A 9,970-nucleotide genomic window follows, 5' to 3' on the forward strand; every position below is an offset into this window, starting at 1 on the left:
AGGGAAACCTGCAGATGTGGAGGCAGAGCACTGGGTTCAGCTCCTCAGTTTGCCAAGAGGTGCAGAGGTGATATTGAGACTCTTGAAATTTATGGTTTGGACTCCTGAGGATTCTGTGAGCAAAAGAGGGAAGAAAATGTAAGAAACAACCAAAATCTGGCCAAATGTCATTTGGAAACACCCAATTTCACCTGATCCAGCTTACACAAACTGCCTCAAATGCATCAGGTAACAGTCCTTGCAGACAACTGCAGAGGAAGAATCACCTGCATGTTTCACCACTTCAGGAATATTTCAAGCCCATCCCTCCCCAGGCTGTGGCTGTTTGAAATTTCCACACCTTCCCTCAGCTCTGAAAGACCCTGGAGGACGATTTGGGCAAAGCAAGATTTTCCTCAAGATAGGGGTGGCTCCTCAAGTATCCCTGAAGCTCTTCTGGTTTTCCTTTCAGCCAGTAATTGTACTCCAGATGAGAGCTTTATTTTCCTGAATGCTACAAAGGAGCACCAACTCCACCTTCTAACTTTACTTCTCATTTGCTACGTGGGTTTCTCATGCACAACAGTCCCAGATGTATTTACCAAACAGACCTTTGCATGGCAAGCCCAGCACTGCACCCCCAGCATTAACCCCAGAAGCTGAAGATGGTAAAAAAATTCCATATTCTGTCTCACTGACATGTTAATAATTAGCACTGAGCAAGCAAGCAGTGACCTCCACGGCTTTCTAGAAATGAAATGATGAGCCAGTTATGAGCAAAGTGGATTCCCTGCTAAAAAGGGAAAAATGGCACTTCAGGTTTTTTTGGAATTTAGGTTTTATGCTGAGTGACACCTCCCAGCAAAAGGCTTTCTGTCCCCAGCCAGCAGACCTCTGTTTCAAGACAGAAGCAGCCATCAGAAATTTTCAGACATTAATTAACCCAATTAACCCAATCTGCACAGCTGGGTATCCATTTCCAGTCTGCCCCATGGACTACAGAAACCTTCTGAAATTGAGAAAGGACTCTTCTGATCCAATTAATCTTAGCTCAGACTATAAACAATCACAAATCTACTTCAAGAGGATGTGAGTTCACTGTCTCCCACTGAAGATACTTCAGCCTAAATTTTCCTTTCTCCTTTTTGAGACTGTTTTTATGCATTTAAATTAAAAATATATATATCATCTGTGCTTTGCACAAAAGAATGCAGTGCAGTTGGACACTGAAAGGGAAGTTTGCAATGATATAAAGAGCAAAATTGATAGGAAATGGATTTAAAAGTAAAACTCTAGAAATCTTTTATGCTCTGTAGTTACTAAACACTGAAAAAATGCTCACAATGTCATGGGAAATACTGCTGTTATGGGACACATGGGAGATAAAAACCTTGATTACATTTAGCCTTGGCACTTAAAGAAACAGACTGGTCCTTGATCCTCAGCAGTACCCATGGAATGGGGCTTTGGTTGGGGTTGTTTTCCAAAGAAGAGACACAGTGTCTGCATTTACAGAGAAACAACACAATGAGCAGACCTGAAGATGAAACTTCTTTTTTTTTTTCCAAGTAATTCCTTCAGGGCAAAGCTAAGAGTCCAGCTGGGCAAAGAACAGATTGCCAGTTTCATTTCAAGGTAGGAAAGAAGTTGTTTGACAAAAGTCAATTTGTGACTTCTTTGAAACAGTTTCTCAAAAAGTGCACTTTCTGATAGAGCACTCCTAGTAGTATGCACTATATTTTGATTTTTAACAAAATGTTATGAGTGTCTAAATGTTATGTTCCTGGATAGATGGATGTCTGTATGTCTTTTCTAAACAGAAAAGAATCTGCAACCCAGAATGGATAAATTATAGCTAAATGGGAGAAGTGTGTTTTTATAGCAACTACAACAACAAAAAAAAATATATTATCATTAACTTCTTTCAGAGAGTGATTTTAGATGCTACCTGAAACCAAAGTAGCTACAAATTCTTTGACAGAAACAATCAAGTTGGCACTGTCCCTTTACCATGGCACAACAGACCTGCACAGGCTTCCCACAAAAGCAGATCTACAGAGCACCAAAATGCTGCATTCATCTCCAGAAGATGCTCCCTGATTTGGATCCGTTTTGGGGTGACATCCAGGCCAGCTGAGGACAGCTGGAGGCTGCAGGGAGAGAGCAGAATGGCACTGGTGAGGAGGTGTCAATCCATGGCTGAAACCCAAGGGCTCACCTTGCACAAAGTCAAGCAGTGACAAATGGACCCAGAGAGAAATCTGAGGTGACTGAAGCCATTTTACAAAGTTCTTTGCCAGTTCCTGAAAGGGAGCAGCTCTCAAAGCCTGTTTGTGTAAGGGTTTGCCAGCCAAGCTTGGCATTTTGAAGAGAAAAATGCTAAACCAGCAAAAAAACAAAAAAAAACCAGAAAAAATGTTGCTAGTAAAAGTGCATTTACACAAGGACTTTTGCCAGTATATATACTTATGTTTAAAAAATCAAATGAAATAAATTCTATCCTTTTAGCAATACCACTATACTGGTCAATGTCCCAGATGAACACCAGGCCTTGTTTCTGCCTCACAAAACCATCTCTAAATGATAAATCTTTTGACTTCTCAATGTTATTAAACAGCAAGTATTACCAATCATCTTTTTCTGATCTTGGATTTTACCTTTCATCAGATTTTCTAATGGTGAATCCATGGACAGCCATACTTTAGCTGCAGAAAAAATTATTTTAAACCCATGAGAGCTTAGTCATAATTAATGGCTAATTAATAGCTGAATTTCAACATCAGCCTACAGACTGAAAAATCAGATCCCCTCCTGTACAGCTGACAGACCAGGAAATACCTTCCCATCTCCTTCCAGCACTCACAGGACTTGGCCAAGCCTTGGAAATACAGGTGCTTGTGTCACTGCAGCAACCATCAGATTGGTAGAGTTAAAACTGATTTATTTTGGCATATAGAGGAATTAGGCAGATTTGGGACTGTCCAGTAATTTTCTTTTTGTTTCACCAGGAAGACACAGGAAATAAAAGTGAGATGTGTGTTCAAGTTGGATAATTAATACAATTTCTTCTGTACAGTACCATGTAGATGTGAGTGGATCTTTACCTCATGGTAATTTTTCCATCTGTTTTTTCCAAAGATGATTTGCTTACAGATGTGCATCCCCACTCCTGAGAAAACCTAAGTGGTGAAGGTTTTAGAAGCAACATCTCTTCTATTTTAAATATTAAGTATGAAAAAAAAAAAACCAAACCACAAAAGAGTTCCTGAACTGCTGGTGGCAATAAGCTCAGATTGGCCTTTCAGCAAGTAAAGGGTAGAGGTGAAAATCCTATAAATACAAAAGCACATGTTTTCTCTTTTGTATTTCCATATTTACTGGCAGTCAAAACCACAGCATGCTACTGGTAAAGTGAATTTTCAAAAGTCACCATGACAATAGAACATAATCTCAGTTTTCTTTTTTTTTTTTTCCTTTGTAGTGGGCCCTTTTAACCCAAAGCTCCATGTAAAAATGTGTGAACTGTCATTTTTCTAAAGTGTTTGTAATTAGGTGGTTTATGCTAGGAGACCTAGATTGCTGTTAGTAGGTAGTGTTATTTTTGCTTTGTGTTATTCAGTAAGAATCTGTGGATATTCAATTAAAATGAGACTAATCCTTCAGCAAAAAAACATAGCCCTCTTTTTTTTAATGTGTCTTTTTATTTAGATTTTGGTTCCATCCAGAAAACAAAATGGAATATTTTGCTTTGATGCTGTTCTGAATAAAACAAGTTAAAATCCTCCCTGGCAATCATGATGCTACAACAATTATACTACAAAATATACTACAAAAATGATATATTATTATTATATATATACTACAAAAATGATATATTAAATATACTAAAAATATATATTAAATATACTAAAAATATATATTAAATATACTAAAAATATATATTAAATATATTATATTTAGTATATATATTATCACAGAATCACAGAATCCTAGGGGTTGGAAGGGACCTCGAAAGATCATCTAGTCCAACCCCCCCTGCCAGAGCAGGGCCACCTAGAGTACATCACATAGGAACGTGTCCAGACGGGTTTTGAATGTCTCCAGTGAAGGAGACTCCACGACCCCCCTGGGCAGCCTGTTCCAGGGCTCTGTCACCCTTACAGGAAAACAATTCCTCCGGATATTCAACTTGAACCTCCTGTGCTCCAATTTACACCCATTACCCCTTGTCCTATCACTGGTCACCACTGAGAAGAGCCTAACTCCATCTCCCTGACACTCACCCCTTACATATTTGAACACATTGATGAGGTCACCCCTCAGTCTCCTTTTCTCCAACTAAAGAGACCCAGCTCCCTCAGCCTTTCCTCATAAGGGAGATGTTCCACTCCCTTAATCATCTTAGTAGCTCTGCGCTGGACTCTTTCAAGCACTTCCCTGTCCTTCTTGAACTGAGGGGCCCAGAACTGGACACAATACTCCAGGTGCGGCCTCACCAATGCAGAATAGAGGGGGAGGAGAACCTCTCTTGACCTACTAACCACACCCTTTCTAATGCACCCCAGGATGCCATTGGCCTTCTTGGCCACAAGGGCACATTGCTGGCTCATGGTCATCCTCTTGTCAACCAGGACCCCCAGGTCTCTTTCACCTACACTGCTCCCCAGCAGGTCAGCCCCCAACCTATACTGGGACATTGTGTTGTTCTTCCCCAAATGCAAAACTCTACACTTCCCCTTGTTGAATTTCATCATGTTTCTCCCTGCCCAACTCTCCAGCCTGTCTAAGTCTCTCTGAATGGCAGCACAGCCTTCTGGTGTGTCAGCCACTCCTCCCAGCTTAGTGTCATCAGCAAACTTGCTGATATATTAAATCTACTAAAAAATATACTACAAAATTAATCTCTCTGAATGTTTTTACTAAAATAACTTTTATTCCACCAATATGGCACATGATCTTCCCATATTTTCCTCAGTTTTATGCTGAGTTTTATTGCTTCCCTTGGGTCTCTATCAACCTGTTCAGAACTGGACTTGTTTCAGGTTTTTTAATCTGACATTCTGTACACACCTTTTTTTGAGCTCAAATTGATAAAATGATTGGGAATTTCATTGGAAAACCACACAAGAACACAAGAAAAGCAAACAAACAAACAAGCCAAGCAAGCAAAAAACCAAATCTACTTAAACAGAAAAAAAAAAAAAAAAAAAAACCCAAGTCCTCATAAACAAGAATTTAGAGGAAGATGCCTGAGGTGCCTGATTTGAGTGGGGTCATTAAACAGATTTCAATTAGGGATTGGAAAGCTGAGGACATAAAGGCTAATTCCAAGCTTTCCATGCTGTGAAATAACTCCTTCAGGAAACACATGTTAGTTTCTATAATTATATATAGATTATATATAAATTATATATTAATAGGGCAACACTTTTTGCAGATCTTTGTTATGATTTGATTTCCATTTAAAACATTCTTCCCCAGCCATTAATGCTGACACCAATTTTTCTGTCCATCCTCTCTGATTTTTTTGCTAAGTGTTAATACAAAAAATGAGCAGAAGGAATTGCAATGCTCTATCTCAAACAATAATCTGTTGTTTCTGGGGTAGCAGTAGCATGCTGCTAACCCTTAAATCCTTTTGTTACCTGCTTCTGCAGCTCCTCTGATGTAGGCACACGTTTTTATGTGAGGAATTAACACATTTTTTAAATATTTCAAGTGGCTTTGCAGCACAAGGTCACTAGCATGGGTGGTGTGTCCTGAAGGAATCTGGTCAATGCCAACAGGAGGTGGGGAGCCTTGGTTGGAATGTGCCAAACCCCAGCTCTAGGCACAGAGAATGCAACCAGAACAGCAGAGAGGATCCCAAGGGTGATCCTGCTATGACTAAACTGTGCTACAAGAAATAGGATTAGCTGCTACCTTACCAAAGCAACAGAGCTTCCCAAAGAGAACTCAAGATGTCCTTCCTGACAAGAACACAGAGCCTTTGACTCACCCTTCACTGTACTTTTCCATCAGCCACATCATATTCACTGTTGGACTGATTGCAATTTTATGTTATTGGGTTTGGTGAGCAGGTTTTTAAAAGGTAAGATTATTCTCTGACAGTTAAGACACTTGAAAAGACTTCTGTGAGTTGAACAGGTAAGAGAAGCACTCAAAAAAAAAGAGTTTAAAACATACACTAAGATTACATTGTTAGTTTGAGGGCTTTGGGTAGGAGAAAAAAGTTAAATATTAACTGTTTTCTGCTCTTGTCAACACTTAATTTACCTGTGCTAGGGGTTTTTTTAAGTACAAAGCTCTGCTGCAGTGCTCTGGGCTGGTCCTTGGAGCAGAACTGCTCTGAAGCCATCAGGTGAGGTCTTTCTGTGGGTGGAGGATTTGGGACACTTCACTTTCCTCAGTTGGATCTGCAATCCAGCTGCATTTCTATCCCTCTAAATCAGTGTGGGGGCAGCTGGGATTAAGAGCAATAGAACATCAGGTAAATTTTCTGGAAATATTTCAAATGGAAGTTTAGACACTATCAGCTCTCCACCAAGTGCACAGTTAGTTTCCAGGGCTCATTTTCTTCATATTAGGTGCCCAAAATACACCTAAATTGCATGCTGCCTCTGACATCTGTTCCACAGTCATGTCAGATTCTAAGGCAGGGAAGAGGGAAAAAAAAACCCCAAACCAAACCCCATTATATGAACACCATATTGTGTGATTTAATTTTTTTAAAAAGCTTGGCTTTTCTCCAAAACATAAAATCCCTTTCACTTGGACCTCACTTATGCAGCTGGAATGCCAAGTCAGTGTTTCCTCAGTACTGAAACCTCTTCTGTCACTAGAATTGTGATCTGAACTGTCACCCAAGTGGTGACTCTCCTGCCACAAGTGCATTATGTGACTGGTTTTCCCTTTAAAACAACTGAGGTCCCTGAACAAAGTCAGGAACATGCTAATTCCAGCCTATTCTGAGGCTTTGCCATCATTCCTAATCATGAGGCACCACAGATAAAAAACAAGATTCCCAGTTTAATACAACTGCAAACCTCTCTGAACAATTAACCTCCACACTAGGGAGGAGATCGAGCTCACCTGAGTTTATCAGTGTAAAAAACTAGATACAGAGTGGAAATGAGGCTGAGGTTCCCCCTGCAGTCGATGAGAGGAGGTGGTTTCACTCTCTGAGGATGGGATGAATCCCTGTGGAGAGCTCTCCCCTTCCCTCCACAGATGAAAGCTGCAGCTTCACATTCCACATGGATCTTTTATGCTGCCAGTTCAATGAATCACAATCTAGGGGAGGCAAATGAAGTGATAAAGTGAAAAAAGAGAGAGAACGACAGAACATTCCTTCCTTTTCTAGCCCGGGGGGAAGTCAGTGCTTTGATCATTCAGCTTGTCACCTTGGGTTAACAGCTCTTGATGTTTGAGACTTTTTGTGTACTTGAGCTTTGTTGAGTAATCAAAATGATCAAAAAAAAAGCAGTCAGGTTCCCTGAGTAACATGAGGGTGGAGACTGAGGAGGGAAGGCCAGCTGAAGAGCTGAGTTTTGAGAAGACATTGGAATGAGGAGAGAAAGCCAATATATTCCAGTTAAAATCCATTGTTGACTGGTTGTGGGTTCTTTGGGTTTTTTTAGTCCATTAGAGAGCAGCCACAATGGAAAAGTCAGCAGCAAGTCCAAGTTAATGATGCCCAAATGTGAGCTGCAAGAACTGAGCTGTGCACCTGGAATGGAAAGAGAAGAGAAACTATGGGTAGGGACTGGATAACACTGGTAACGTGTGCTCAGGACACAAAAAGAGGAGAAAAACTAGTTGGGAGAGCACTAAGACTGACTGGGCTTGGATGTAAAGACTTGGACTCCTCTTATTGTAAGCAAGCATCAAAATAAACTCAATTTTCTTCTCAGTGTCCCCCATCCTGCCCCAAACAACTTCCAGGCTCCCAGGCCTGGGTAACTCCTTGCATCAGATGAAGGGCAGTGTTCTTGCACCAGATTACTTAATCTTAACATTGTTTTTTTCTCATTCTTTAAATGCCAAGATTTTCTATTCCCTTATTTCTTGAGTTTTGGTTGTTATTGCTTCATCATACTGCAGCCATATACATCAGGGTTAAAACTAACTCCACCACTGTGCTCTAAAAAAATTCCAAATTTAGCTTCTCTGAAACAGCTACACAAAATTCCACTTGAAGACTTCTTGAAATTCAGTTTAAGAATCTGAATTATATCAGTGCTTTCTGTTTGTGTGTTGCAAAACAGTGATTAATCACTTGGTAAATGGAAAATACTTTCAGACAGAACACTCAGCTCACAGGTCTCTTAGTTCTGCACTGCTAAAATTCTTTTAATGCAGCTTGTTGCACACATCTGGTTTTGTGGAACTTTTTTTCCTTTGTGGATTTTTTTTTTCCAAAGGTTGGATAGCTGTAGAATCAAAACAGAGTTGTTACTGAACTCATTAGATCAAGCACCCAACCTATTTTAGCAAAAACATATCAAAAACCATTAGCCTGAGGCAGGCACTGCTTCATTCTGAGCACTGTGTGTGACCAAGTTTGAACTTTTTACCAAAAAAAAACCACAAAAAACCAAAACAAACCCCCCCCCAAAAAAAACCAACCAAAAAAACCCCCAAAACCCCACCAATAAAACTGGAAATGAAAATAACCAGTCTGTGCATGGTGCTGCTGTCACAAGTGTTGCCACAAACTGAAGATCACTATCCTTTTTCTGTCTGTATTACCTTTTCTGACTGATCATGTAAAGTCTGTCAAACATACCTGAAACACTGTCAGAATATTCTGGAATGCTGGATGAATCATGGCACATTCACAACATTCCTTACAGCTCAGCTTCTTCACTGCATTTGCTGCAAAAAGCTGGAACACAGATTATTTCATGTCTTATGCACTCTCCATCTTCCTTCATTTTCCAAACTGCCTTCAAGTTTTGCTTCATTCCTCTTTTCTCATCCATCAGTAAGATCTACATTGGCCAAAAGATTCAGCAGAGTGGGGAGCAGTGTTTGCCCTGGGATATAAACCTGAGAGTTAAGAACTGGGGTTCTATAACTTCTTAAAAATGCTCCTGATTCATTGCTACTGACTCTACAATTCATAGCAACAGACAGATCAGAACTAATTTAAGTGTCACACATCTACAAACACATGCCAGCTGCCAAATGATGCTGGAAATGTCTGGAATCTGCTTAAAAATGTAACCCTGGAATTCCTGCCGTTGTTACCTGGCACCATGCAGACACAAACCAGAAGCATTTCTTGTATATCTTACTCTTTTTTGTTTCTGTATCCACCGATCTTTCCCTCCTTTCTGGATCTGTTCCTATTACACCCATCACACTGTACTTTTATTCAGGCCTCATCACTTCTAGAATATTTAATATTCAATCCCATAGCCCCAAAGTAATCACCAAAAGAAGTATTTTCATCTCTGTTTTTCTTGCCTGCAGTTTCCTGTCCCCAGTCCCAGTTTATCTAAGTCCTCAGAGCATGACCTCTGTGTCACTTGGTCCCTGCCAGCTCCAGGGGACTTCAGACCCTCTGCCACCAACATGGGATCAGCTGCAGCAGTGGCAGAAAATGTCACCACCAATGATGGCAGAAAATGTCACCACTGATGGTGGCAGCTCCTGGCTGTGAGCCACCCAGCAGATCACTAGGACAAGTTGGCAGCTAGTTAAGCATTAGAGCATTTAAGTTTTGTTATTCTGCCCAAATTTTCCTTATTTATTAGGTGTTCTGGGGACTGGCAGCACAAAGCCAAGTCTGTTCTGTTGATCTTCTCTCTTTTTTGTTTAAATTCAAAACCTGCTTTCCTCCTGAGGGGCTCTGACAGTTTTGGCATTGTTGAGACCTGACATTGTTGGAGAAGGACTCTCTTAGCAACCAGCTAGTGCTGGAAAAAAATAAATAAAGCCACCATTTAAAAACTCACAAGTGAAAATGACTCTCATTCCTCTGCTT

The sequence above is a fragment of the Calypte anna genome, chromosome 28 (assembly GCF_003957555.1).
Source record: "Calypte anna isolate BGI_N300 chromosome 28, bCalAnn1_v1.p, whole genome shotgun sequence".
NCBI classification, from domain to species: Eukaryota; Metazoa; Chordata; class Aves; order Apodiformes; family Trochilidae; genus Calypte; species Calypte anna.